This window comes from Accipiter gentilis, chromosome 3 (genome assembly GCF_929443795.1).
Source record: "Accipiter gentilis chromosome 3, bAccGen1.1, whole genome shotgun sequence".
NCBI classification, from domain to species: Eukaryota; Metazoa; Chordata; class Aves; order Accipitriformes; family Accipitridae; genus Astur; species Astur gentilis.
The window spans coordinates 45886558-45898722 of record NC_064882.1 but is presented as its reverse complement, the minus strand read 5'-3'; the positions used below and the strand labels follow the sequence as shown (position 1 = coordinate 45898722).

Below are 12165 nucleotides of genomic sequence, written 5' to 3'. Positions count from 1 at the left end.
CACACCTCCCCTGACCCACTGCGTGGGATAATACGGGGGGCTAAGCTGTATTGGGGGGACACACACTCTTGTTTACGGGGCACGGAGAGGTGTGGGGGGACAGAACCAAGTCGTCGTCGTCCCCCCCAAATATCCCTGGGGGTATCCATGAAGCATCCCACTATCCCCAACCAGGGACATCCCTTATCCCTGGGGGTATCCATGAAGCATCCCACCATCCCCAGCCAGCAAAGCTCAGTCCTGGGGAGGGGGGGGGGGGAGTGGGGGGGGGGGGGGTTGGGGAGGGAAGAGTTAAAGGGAAGGCGAGCAGATCCTCCCTCCATCCTTCCCTTCCTCGCTGTTAGGCTGCTGCTTTGACAGGGGGTGGGGTTGGGGTTGGCCGCCGTTTTGCCGCAAGAAGGGGGGGGAAACGTGGCTGCGAGTGAGTGAGAGTGTGTGTGTGTGTGTGTGTGTGTTCGTGTGTTTGTGTGTCGTGGTGGTGGTGACACAGGGACAAAATGAGATGAGACCCCTCGGACGGGAGCGGCCACCCGGCTGCGCAATCAACGCCGTGTGATTCCCAAGCTGGTCCCAGTCTACCCAACGCTTCCCATCGCTGCCCATCGCGCCGGGGACCGGCCAGAACCCCCCACACACACACTCCCCAGCATCCCTGCCAAGAGTAAGGCTCAGGGTGGGAAGGAACTGGGAAGAGGGACTGGGAGGGGGGGGACGGGGGACGGGGGACAAGGAGGGGGGTCCCTGGAGGGTGGGAGAAAAGCGGGGTGGGGTGGGGGGGACGACTTGATGCTGGAGCTTCGCTCGCCTGAATCACCCACCCAGAGATAATTTGGGGATGGGGGAGTAGGGGGGGGGGTGGGGGAGAAGATTTTGGGGAAGGGGTTGGGGGTGGAGGATGGGCTGCCAGCACCGATTTCTGGGGAGGTAGGGGGGAGGAAGGCTTGTTTGTGCCTAAAGTCGCAGCTGCCTGGATTTGGCCCCGCGGGGCCATTTGGATATGACAGCACCCAAAAATAGAGTGCAAGGTGGGGAAGGGGAGGGGGTGGTGGTGGTGGTGGTGTGTGTGGGGGGGAGCAGACCTGTTTGCCAGTGCCCAGCAGGATCAGGTTATTTCCCCCCCTCCACCCCTTCCTCAGCTTCTTTTATTTATTTCTTTATTTCTTTTGCGGTGATGTCAGGGAGGGGAGCGGTGGCTGGGGATGGGGGGTGGGATTCAAGCAAAGGAGGTTGCTGGCGGCCGAGTGATTAACGTGCAGTTGCTGGGAATTATGTCATCTGCCTCGGTACTGGGTGGCCCTCGCCCAGCAGCGGCGGGGAAGGAGGGAGGGAGGACATGGGGGGACGTCACGACATGGGGCTCCCCGCTTGGGACTTCACCCAAGGAAACACCGATGCCTCCCTGGCTTTGCAAGGATGTGGGCATCGTGTGTTGCCCTCCCCCCCCCCCCCCCAACCCGTTGGAACCCCCAAGCCATGGGTGCACGCTGTGGGTGCAAACCCACCCCATCGCCCTCTGCTCCCCGGGGTGCCCACGGGCTCCATCCTCACGCAGGAGAGGAGCGAGTTGTCGCTCATCCCCATGGCTCGTCCTGCTTGCCGGCCCCGCAGCTGGGTTTGGAACAGCCGGAGAGGGTATGGTGATGAAGGAAGGATGAAGGCAGGCATCCCCTTTGCCAGCTCCCCGGGAAAGAGCGGGGCTGGAGCTGCTGCACTGCAGCAGAGAGCCTCATCCAGGGATGCGGGTGTGCCCGGAGGGGAGCGCAGGGACCCCTTTTGCCACCCCCATCCACTCCTCAGAGCCGAGACGAGAGCCTGGGGACCTGTGGCTACGAGCTTCCCCCCCAGGCCAACCGGTCCCTCTGCTCCGGAGGAAAGCGTCGGGCTCTTGGACGCTCCACAGCCTCCTGAGCATCCCTTGCCTCTTCCCCACGCGCGTGGGGAGCTGGGGAAGGAGGACGAGGCCCGCAAGCCGAGCCAGGCGTGGGTACCCCCTGCACATCGACACCCTCTTCCCTCTGTCCTGCGCCCCGTGCAGCTCCGTGCACCACGGCAGAGGGTCGGGCAGGGAGAGGAGCAGGCAGATGCCAAGCGGGAGGGCTGCAGAGAGACGTGGAGGGGTGGGCAGATGTTGTAGTGGGGCTGCGCTGGTATTTTCTGCCCCACATCGCAGTACACGAGAGGGGTGATGCCAACAGCTTCTTTATTTCAAGCTGGGAGTCAGAGGGTGTAATTCAAGCCAGGGGATGCCACTTGCCCCGCGGGATAACCTTTGGCAAGTCCCTTAGCTCTTCCGTGCTTTGCTTTCAACACCCTCCAGCACATCCTTCATCCACAAACCCGCTCGGGCAGTGGATTACGCCAGCAGCTGAGCCCTCGAGGGAGATGCTGGCATTAAAAGAGGGTGTAGGATCAAAAAGCACCCCCTGGTCTCAAGCAGCCGGGGGTGGGAGGCTCCTCCATCACGTGCGGTTTGTTCGCCCGTCCCCCCTCCACGCAGGGAACCGTGCGGTTTGTTTATGTGTGGCCCCGGTTCGAGCAGTGATCTGCCGTGGCTATATATAGCATGCGATGCTGTCATCCAAGTTCAGCCTGGCCGGGGAATTTATTTTCTGCAAAGGTTGGGAGGCGAATGGTCTGAAAACAGGCGTGGAAATGCCAGAGCGGTGCGATTCCCCGTCTGCGGTGTCCAGGCTCCCGCAAGGGAACCAGGCACGTTGTCCTGGAGCGTTGGCCTTGTGATGACAATGGGGCAGAGGAGGAATGTGTGGAGGGGCTGAAATTTCCCCCGTTGGCTCCCTGCTGCAGGGGTGGGCATTTAAAAAGCGGTGCGGCGGTGTGTGTGGCTGCACGGGCTCCATATAGGGACGAGACTCCCTCCTCCTTGAACTCTTCTTTGCTGGGTCACTGGGCTGATGTCCTAAGGGACCAATCCCCAGCCCCCACATCCAAAAGGAGGAGGTAGAAAAGCAGTTGAAAGTCCAATATCTGATTGTGGGAGCCTAAATATTTGGGAGGCGGCAGCAGCTTTTCCTTCCAGAGATGGGACTGGGAGAACCCCAGCCTCCATGGGGGCTGCAGCATCAGCCCTGGGTACCCACTGCAGCATCCATCGCAGGGGCATCGCCGTGTCATGGTGCAAAATGAGGGCAACTCTTGATCGCCCGTCCCTCCCCAGAGGAGGAAAGACAGTCCCCTGCCTTTCAAAAAAAGGCAGATGGGGAGGGTGGTTTCCAAATGCGCTGTGAAAACCACGTTACATCAGCAGTCAGAGGCACTCGCTGCATGATAACTCGGCGTGGAGCAGGAATCTGGACAAACCGGGCTGCAAAAAGTTTCTGAAGGATGTCATGTCCCGACGGGGAAGCTTAAGAGTTAAGAGGGTGTTGCTGGAGCTGTTGTAGGGCTTAAAATCTGCTTTCTCATGAAGGGGAACTGAGCACACCAAGGAAAGCCCAGCCATGCCCCGGGGCTGTCAGAGAAATTCAGCAAACAAAGGGTGAAGTGAGGAGATTTCTTGTTTCCCCTCGTCGAGGATCTTTCCCCATTAGTCATTCTTGTCACAGGAGCTGGCAAACACGGTTATTATTTGAGGGATCTGAAAGTGAAATGGAGGCACACATCCAGGAGCCCAGATGTCCCTGCCCCACAGGCTGGGGGGGAGCAGGCAGGGACCCCCCCTCCCCAGAACCTCTGGCTCACCCATGCTTCTTCTCCGTGGGTAAAGCCTTTAAACCACACGCTGGGTCACTGGATTCCTCCTTTGGTTGTGCTTCCCGCAGCCTGGGAGCCCTTTTCGTACAGGACGTGGTGGCACCAGGAGCCATAGGTAGGCTGTGATGCTCCATCCTGGAGGCGGTGGTGGTCCCAGCTCTTTGAGACCCTGCAATAAGCCAGTTCCTGGCAGGGAGGAATGTTGCACCCAAAATTCAGCTCTCCCATTGCCCCGTGGCCCCAGGCACCATCGTGGGGGGAAAGGACCATGCCAACACCCCCCATTTTTTGGAAGCCAAGGGCTGGACTTTTGCCTTTTCCCACTGTTCCTGCAGGAACACATCTTGATGAGGTGGTGGGTGAGAAGGACATCTCTCCTGAGACCCTCACAGTGGTAGTCCCAGAACAGGAGTGGACCAGGCAGGGAGAATGCAGCCAGGAGGAGGTTCACCTTCCGGGGAGCAAGAAGGTCCATGTAGCTCCTTAAACAGCAAGGAGAGCAAACACAAGTGTTAAAGCAGCTCTCAGGAAAGAGGGAGATGACTTATGCCTTATAATCCAGGGTTGGCTGGAGCCAAGAGCTCTCCTGGCAGAGGGAGCTGAAAGTCCCCTTGACCTGGCAGAGGAGCTGCAGAAGCTCCTGCTTCATCTCAGTGGAATTGCTGCAAGGCTTGAAATCGGGCTCCCTGTGATCTTAGCTGAGTTTCCTCCTCGCAAAGTTGTTTTTGCAGTGAATATGTGGATCCTGCTGGTTTTCTCTGGCTCCTGAGTCAGAAGGACAAGTTCTGTCTGAGCCTTGCTGGAGTTCAACCCAAGATGAGACCTGGTGGCCAGGTCTCTGCCTTCCACCTCCTCCCCGTTGACTGCTGCCATGGCTGGCATCTTCCTTCTTACCTGTGTGCATCGAGTTTTGGAGTAGTCACGGCAGCTGGAAGCATTTTGGGTTTTCCTTTGGATGAAAGTCATGGGATAACATGCCTCCAGCGGCCAGAGCCTCACTGGAGCACGTAGACCATGGGCAGCTCTTGTGCATATAAGAATCCAGGATGGCTACACCTACAGCAGCTTGGGCTATCTCAGACATCAGAGAAACTCTCCCAGTCTCCAGCAGTTCGTAGTTATGGGATTTATTCAATGATCTGAGCTTTCCCTTTTGCTCCATGATTTTTTTCTGGTTGCTTTCGGAGCCCCTGCATGACCTTTAGCATCCTCCCTGCTCCCACCACCCACCCAACAGCCACCTCTAGCCTTTTGGTCCTCAACTGGTCCCAGTGGGTGCTGCTGGAGTCTGAACTCCAGCATTTGTCGACGCAAAACGAACCTATACACCTCATCCTCACACCAGTATGGAGACAAGCAACCCTCCCTTTCTTTTGTGGCCAAATCCAGATCGTGGCCCAGCGAGATGCTCCAGGTTTAGACTGATGTTACAGAGCCTGTTCTCTTTGTAGGAAGCTCAGAAGAAAGACGATCATATTATTAACACATGCCACTCTTCACACAACCAACCTCACAAATATTTATCAGCTGGAGAAATACACAGGCTCAGAAGTTGCCAAGTAACATAACAAGAGGCGCTTTTAAGTAAATATATGTGCGTCTGCGGGTGACGAATTAACCAAATCCCTTGGTATGTGGCCCAAAGACATGTTTTCCTCTGGAAGCCCAGCACCAGTAACAATAATAATGATCCAAGCCAGGAAAAAAACCTGGGATAAGCAGTTTCTGACCGTGTGTCCAGCACCTAGTGAATCCTGGGGGGAAATCGGTTCCCTGCTGGGGAGCTCCGCAAGCAGGGCAATGCCCACCAGATCCGTGTCTGCCGGGGACAAATCGGGAAGGAGGATGGGATGGGGTGTTTATTTTGCAGGGGAGGTGAAAGCAAGCCTAGTGCACTCGGTTGGGTTTCATCCTGCATCGATGCGCCTCTCCTCTATACCTATAGGACTGCTCTTCCGTATAGGCACAGGTTTTCAACATTATCTTTTTGTAGACCTTATATCGCTCAGTGTTTCTCCATATTTCCTTTCCTCCAGCCCCAAGGCCAAGCAGCAGGGAACATTGGACCTCTTCCTTTCCAAACCGGGTGGCTATGTCCCATAAATCCAGCAGGAACATTGCTTGTCCCAGTCTGCCCGGTCATGGTCTGCACTCTCCAGATGGCCAGGATTTTCCTGTTTTCCTGGCCCTAAATCCTGCTAAATCCTTGCTGTGAGGCCAGTTTGCAAGTTTTGGGGAGTTATTAGGGAAGTAAGTGCTGCAGAGGAGACAAGGTGGGTTTGCAGATGAACGGAGATCTCTCAGTCAGTTCCTCCTTCCACGGGGAAGCCGTGGTTTGCGCAGTTGGGATTTGGTGGAGATGTTCCCGTGCAAATCCACCAGCTCCTGCCCACCATCGCCAGAGAACATAGCCTGAGGGTCTTGCAAGAGGGTTGTCATTTGGAGGGCATTTTGGGGTTCTTGCCTGAACCAAAGCATGAAGAGAGACAACCTTGGCATGAAACTGGTAGGCAAAGTCAACTGGGTGAGCATCCCCAGCTGCGTGGGTTTTGGGAAGGACTAACACTGCCCATTCGTGGCGGGCCCAGGGTAAGGGGGGCAAGAGGCACTGGCCAAAGTGATGGTGGTGGATGTTGCCCAGAGAGGTTGTAGATGCCCCATCGCTGGAAACATTGAAGGATGGGAGCTTGTCCCTGAGCTCACGGCCTTCGCAGTACCCTGCAGAAATGTGCTGGAGATGATGCACAAGGGGAGGTCAGAGCTTTTATTAGCCCAGCTGCTGGAGCTGGAAAAAACAGACCAGCTTTCGGGCACAGGAGCTCATCTCCTTGTCCCTGCTTTCTAATTATATCAGTTGATCTAGTACAAGCTCGTTCCACTCCCCATGGACCGTTGCCTTCATTACATCCTCCGCTCTGCCCTTCGCAAGCACTTGGAGTAACAGCCGAGCCATCCCACCTGAGATGTTGGGGATGGGAGGACCGGCCATCCCACCTCAGACATTTCCCTGCAGTGGGGTCTTCTGCATCAAGGGATGCAAGGAATTGCAGGGCGATGGGGGACGGGGGACAGGGACATGTTGGTGTTTGTTTTGGCCTGACCATGTATCTTGCCCTGCTGTTGTCCACCTGGGGTGATTACTCCAAGCTGCGGGGTGGAAAGGCAGGGAGGGCTGTCTCTGTAATGGGAGGTAGCTGGGATGGCTCCTCAGGGTGGCTCAGAGAGGCCGAGACAGAAAGGAGAGGATGAAAACATCCCCAAAACCATCAGGGCTGCTGGGCTGAGATGGGCAAAGCTGCACCCCCACATCCCCCTGCCCTGCCCAGAGCAGCTCCCACGGCTCTCCTGCCCCACGCACGGTGGTCCTGCTCTCCCTGCCCAGGGCAGGGGGGCTCTGGGAATGACCAGGACCTGTGCTTGGCTCAAATTTTTCTCTCCTCAGATAAATACATTTCTCAAAAAGCCTCTAGGAGAAGTCACAGCTCCACCCGGTTTCAGCTCAGCAAGGGCATAAATACCCATCTCCGGGAGCAAGCCGAATACAGCCCATAAAGCACGGCTCTCGTGCCAGTCTCAGGGAGACCCTGATGTTCTCCACGGCTTCCAGCTCCTCCTGTAATGTAAATAATAAATCACTGCTGCCGAGCTGGTCCCTGGCCAGCCATTGCGCAGCAGGATTTTGCTCTCCTCTTTCCTTCGATCTGTGGGCTGCTGCGCTCTTCCTCCCGGCTGCTACACTCTTCCTCCCTCCCGGTGGTTTTCCAAGCTGGAATGCACTTGCAGTTGCATTTACAGACCCCAGGGGTTGATTTCTTTGGGGATCAGGATGTCCCCAACAGCCAGGAGTGGGTTTAGTGGTGTTAAGCAAGTGGAAAGTTTGTTCTCTGTTTTGTGCTCTGCTACTGGCATTTCGTGTGGACTTTAGCATGTTCCTTAACCCTGCAGACCTCAGTTTCCCTCTGCTGGACTGAGCTGCAGCCCCCCAAGCCCAGGGAAGCGATGGTAAGGAATTGTACCGAGTGGGAACTAAACTGGGGACTCCGATGAGTTATTTTGAAACTTGATCTTGTAGCTAAAGCAGTGAATGTGCAACCTGCACGTGTTTGGGGCAGGTAAGCCCCCGCAGGCAACGACCACTCTGTTTTCCAGCAGAGCCCAAACAAACTCATCTCACCTGTGATCTGCAGCTCAGGAGGGCTGTGCAACACAGCCAGGACCGGCCAAACCAACCCACATTCCTCAGTGCCAGCCAAGGGCTTTGTCTTCCCCTCCACGCTCTCAGGGGCCCAAATTAGCTTTTAATATTAAAAAAAAAATAATAATCCCTGGGCAAACAATCCAGTCCAGGCGCCCGCCAGGACTGCAAACACTCCCCGAGGGGCACCAGGTGTGGTGCATTCCTGATAGCCGGAAAAGAAAGGAGGGATTATTTCCCACTTGTTGCGACGTGCTGGGCAAGTAGGACCAGCCAGCCCGGTGGCAGAGGACCCGCTCCTGCTCCAAGCAGGGTTGGGTTGTGCCCAGCATCACGGGAGGTGGGTACGTGGCTTTGGGAAGAGGTCCCTCAGCCAAGGCGTGAGCAAAGTCTCAAGCTCCAGAGGTGATTAATGGTAGCATTTCTTGGTTAAATACATTTCCTCCTGTTGGGGGTGTGGGGTTTCAGGCAATAAAAGGGTTCTGTTTATTTTAAAAACAAGTCCTACAAGTCACCCGAGCTATCCCTGAGCAGCCTCCCCATGCCAAATACCCGCAAAGCCTGCACAGATATCACAGCATCTGGTTGTGCGGATGCATCAACCACCCAGAGGTTTTTCCTCAAAGCTGGAAAATTTAATTGTTCCTTCTTTAATGAACTCTCCCATCAATCTGTTGATGTCTTTTCCCCTCCTCCTTGGGCAGCAAAGAAGCAGAAGTGTGTTAACGGCTTTACCTGCGATGGTTCCCATCATGTGAATGAGCAGAGAAGTCGAGGACAGACAGGACAGCCTGGTGGTTATAGCCCCAGCCCCAGCTCCGGGCAGGACAGGACCTGGGTGAAATCCTTTTGCTTCAGTTCTCCACCCATGACACGGGGGTGAAAAGCAATTTTTCACCCCTCCAAGGCTTTAGAGACAGGCAGAGATTTGAGTTGCCGGATAACGTTTCGCCGGGCCAGCTGCCTTGATAAAACCAGGGCATCTGCCAGCTCCAGAGCCAGGCAGCAAAACTCCCCGCCCGAAAGTCCATCGCAAGATGACAGCAGGCATCCTCCGAGGGAGAGCGTGCAGGAGATAACACCAGCCCCCCCAGTGCATCCCAGTGGGGCCCGTGTCTCTGTTTCATGCCCCGCCGCTGCGGGAAGGAGAATCCCTTCATTTCCTTCGGACACTTATCCTCTAAGGATCTTGATCCCGGGGGCGAGCGACACAAACACCCTTTAAATCCATCACAGCAGGCTTAAGGGAGGATTAGCCGATGCCTCTACAGGCTTTACGCTGGCCTCTGGCTCCGGATTGGAGCTGGTCCCAGAGCTCCGCGTCCCACCCTGATAGCCCCATCCAGTTTCAGGCTTGCATTTCCCAAAGGAGATGCTTACAGACAGAAACGGAGCAAGCCTGGCTCTAACTCCCGTCAGGAGGTCGTTGCATCCCAAGCAAGCCCAGCCTGGCAACTCAGTTCCAAAACTGGCAATCATTTTTAATTGCACACCTGGTTCTCGTCCGGGTTGAGGATGTGGATGAGTGTTACCTCCTGCCCTCTGACTGCACCGTGCCTGTGGCCGGGGAGGAGAGAGCTGTTCCCAGGCTGTTTGACCCTGGCATTGCCAGGGAGGGGAGAATTCCCCCCTGCTTCCCTCCTTTTTGGGGGGGTCCCTACAGAGGAGCCCGGATTTTTCCCCCGTGAAGAGCTGACTTCTCCCTCTCATCCCAACCTGGCTGGCTGGTGGGCATCATCCCTGTCATCCCCTTCCTATTTGCAAGCAATTACATGGATTGCTTTCCAGTCTTGACGCTCTTCCTCCTTAATTTTTCTCGGCGATGTTTTTTTCCCCCCTTAGCTTCACTGTTACCCGCTGCATCCCCTTTACCTCTTCCCATTTCCCATCCGCGAGGGCTTTTTGACCACTACGGCTCTCACAGATCCTCCCAGGATGGCTTAACTCCAGCACAGGCAAGCTTGCATAATAGCTGTTGACACTGTTAACTTCATTTGAATCGATCTTGTTTGCTAATTAGCTGATTGCAGTACTTGGCATGAATTACCCCGGGGAGATTCTGCCTCCTCTGGGGTTGGCAGTGGCTGGCGTGTCCCACGTAAGAGGTGGGAATCCCAGCAGTGAGATGGCTTCTGCTCCAGGGCCACCTCTTCCAGGTATCCCTGTGACTTGTAGAGATGCAGAGGAGTCACACGAGGGGAACCAAAGCCTAGTACAGTGATTTTTAATTCCCAGAGTGCCTGAGAGGCACCAAAACTTCAAGCATATTCAGACTAGCTACTAGAGAGCCTAAAATGGATTAAAGTGCCTGTCTGTGGCATGAAGTGATGAGTGGATGTGACTCTTTGCTCTTCCTCAAAATGCAACTGGAGATCACTCAAATATTGGGCTAAAGATAAACCAAAGGAGGTAGTTTTTCTCGGAGGGCATAATTGCCTTGCAAAATTCACTGCCAGGGAGGACAAAACACGAGTAGGTTGAATGAAGAAGGACCAGGCAGTGTCATGGAGAGTGAGTGCCCTCTGATGGCATCAAACGCTTTGGGGGGTCCAAAGACAACCTTGGGTGTGATGTATTCCTGAAATGAAATATGGCAGGGGAGATATGGGGAACGATCATTGAGTTTTTCCTCTTCTTAGTCCTTTTTTCTCTAAGCACCAGCTGCACAGGGAGGATGGAGACTGGGAGGACCTCCATGGAGCCCAGATAGAAACAACCCTGTCCCAACCCCCTTGGCATCCAGTCAATATCCATCACTTCACCACTCCCCATCATACACTTTCATGATAACTCATACTCATTTTTTAACCAGAATAACCACGTCATTCCAAACCAAAGCACCTCACACGAGCATATTTCCATCTGTGAAGCTGCCTGGGTCATCTAATATAATTTGCCCCAGATGAAGTTGAACAAATCTGCAAAGTCCTATTTTGCATGAGCCATCTATTTATATTGACAGCTTCCCACGCTCCATCCCTCCAGTCCTGCATCACTTTCTGCCGGGCTAAGCCGCATCACTCCAGCTCTTCTTCTTTCCCCTTTTCTTCAATATTGCCCTGCAATTATCATCTTTCCGGTCTTCTGGGATCAGAGAGAAATCCCAGGACTTTTTAGAGAGGATGAGCAGCAGGCCACACCACTCCTCACCCTGCTTCTAGGGGACTCTGGGGAGCAAATTAGTCTAAGCCTGCTGTTTAAAAATGTTTATCCCTAGGCCATGCCATTTAGTATCTTCCTAGGTTACTAATGGACTAGAAAGCACTTTGTTGCCCCTGTGCAATATGAGAACATCAGCCTGCTTTTGCCAAAGCCAGAAGAGAAATTATTGAGCGTTTCTGCCTTTTCTATGTTGTTATCAACAATTTTCTGATCTCCAGCTTGGGGACAGGGAACGCTGCTGCAGCTCAGTTATTTCACTGCTCTTCATTTTGCAAAATCAAATCAAAAGCTGCTTCCTCCCTGTTGTCCATGAACCTCCAGCAGAGATCTGATATGGCCAGTGTGTGGGAAGGGGATTCATTCATTGCAAACTGAATTGCAGAGTAAATGCCACAACTTTCTTGAGCCAAAATACCACCAAGCTCTTGTCCTGGTAGCCAATGTTCATTCTTCTGTATTTTGGATGGAGAAAAGACAGCCCAGACGAAACTGGGATCTCCAAGACCCTTTGGCTCTCTGCCAGTGCTGCCAAAAGGCCAGTTTGTTAGCTAGACCTTTTATTCTTCATTTTAAGAGGATGAAATTATTAGCTGGGCATCCACTGGCTGAATAAACATCATAAACAGGTCTCAACCACGTGTAATGCCATCAGTCACTGCCAGCGACCCTGGCTGCAGAATGCTGTCACCTTGCCATCTGGGTGGGTCACTTGTCCTCCTCTGAAATCACAGAGGGGTCCACAGGGAGTCCCACGGCCAAGCATTACGGTTGCAGCAGATGCAACCCATCTCTGCAGCCAGGTTTGCGTGTCGGCATCACCTGAGGCTCTCGTTACCCTCCGTAACCACCTCTGACGCATTCTGAGCGCTTGGGAGAGGTAGAAAACAGGCAGTGCTGGATACCAAGGCAGATGCTGGGTTTGCACCATTTACCTGGTAGTTGAATCTCCAAACACACAAGAAGCAGCTGGACCCATCCGTGAGGTCTCAGCAGCACAAGGGACACGCTGGGACTTTGTGGTGACTTGTATTTGCTGCAGCAGAGGGGTGAAGACCCCTGGCAGCTCATAAAGAGACTGCGTCAGACCCAGCCAGGTA

The 12165-nt window shown here is 54.5% G+C and overlaps 1 protein-coding gene across 1 annotated transcript in view; it reads left to right on the top strand.

Annotated features, from left to right (window-relative positions):
- The first annotated feature begins 429 nt into the window (after positions 1-429).
- Positions 430-12165, top strand: part of LZTS3 (leucine zipper tumor suppressor family member 3) — a 54972-nt gene continuing 43236 nt past the window's right edge. Inside the window, exon 1 of the mRNA XM_049791483.1 lies at positions 430-661. The gene's annotated coding sequence lies outside the window, so the exon portion shown is untranslated. The remainder of the gene's footprint in view (positions 662-12165) is intronic.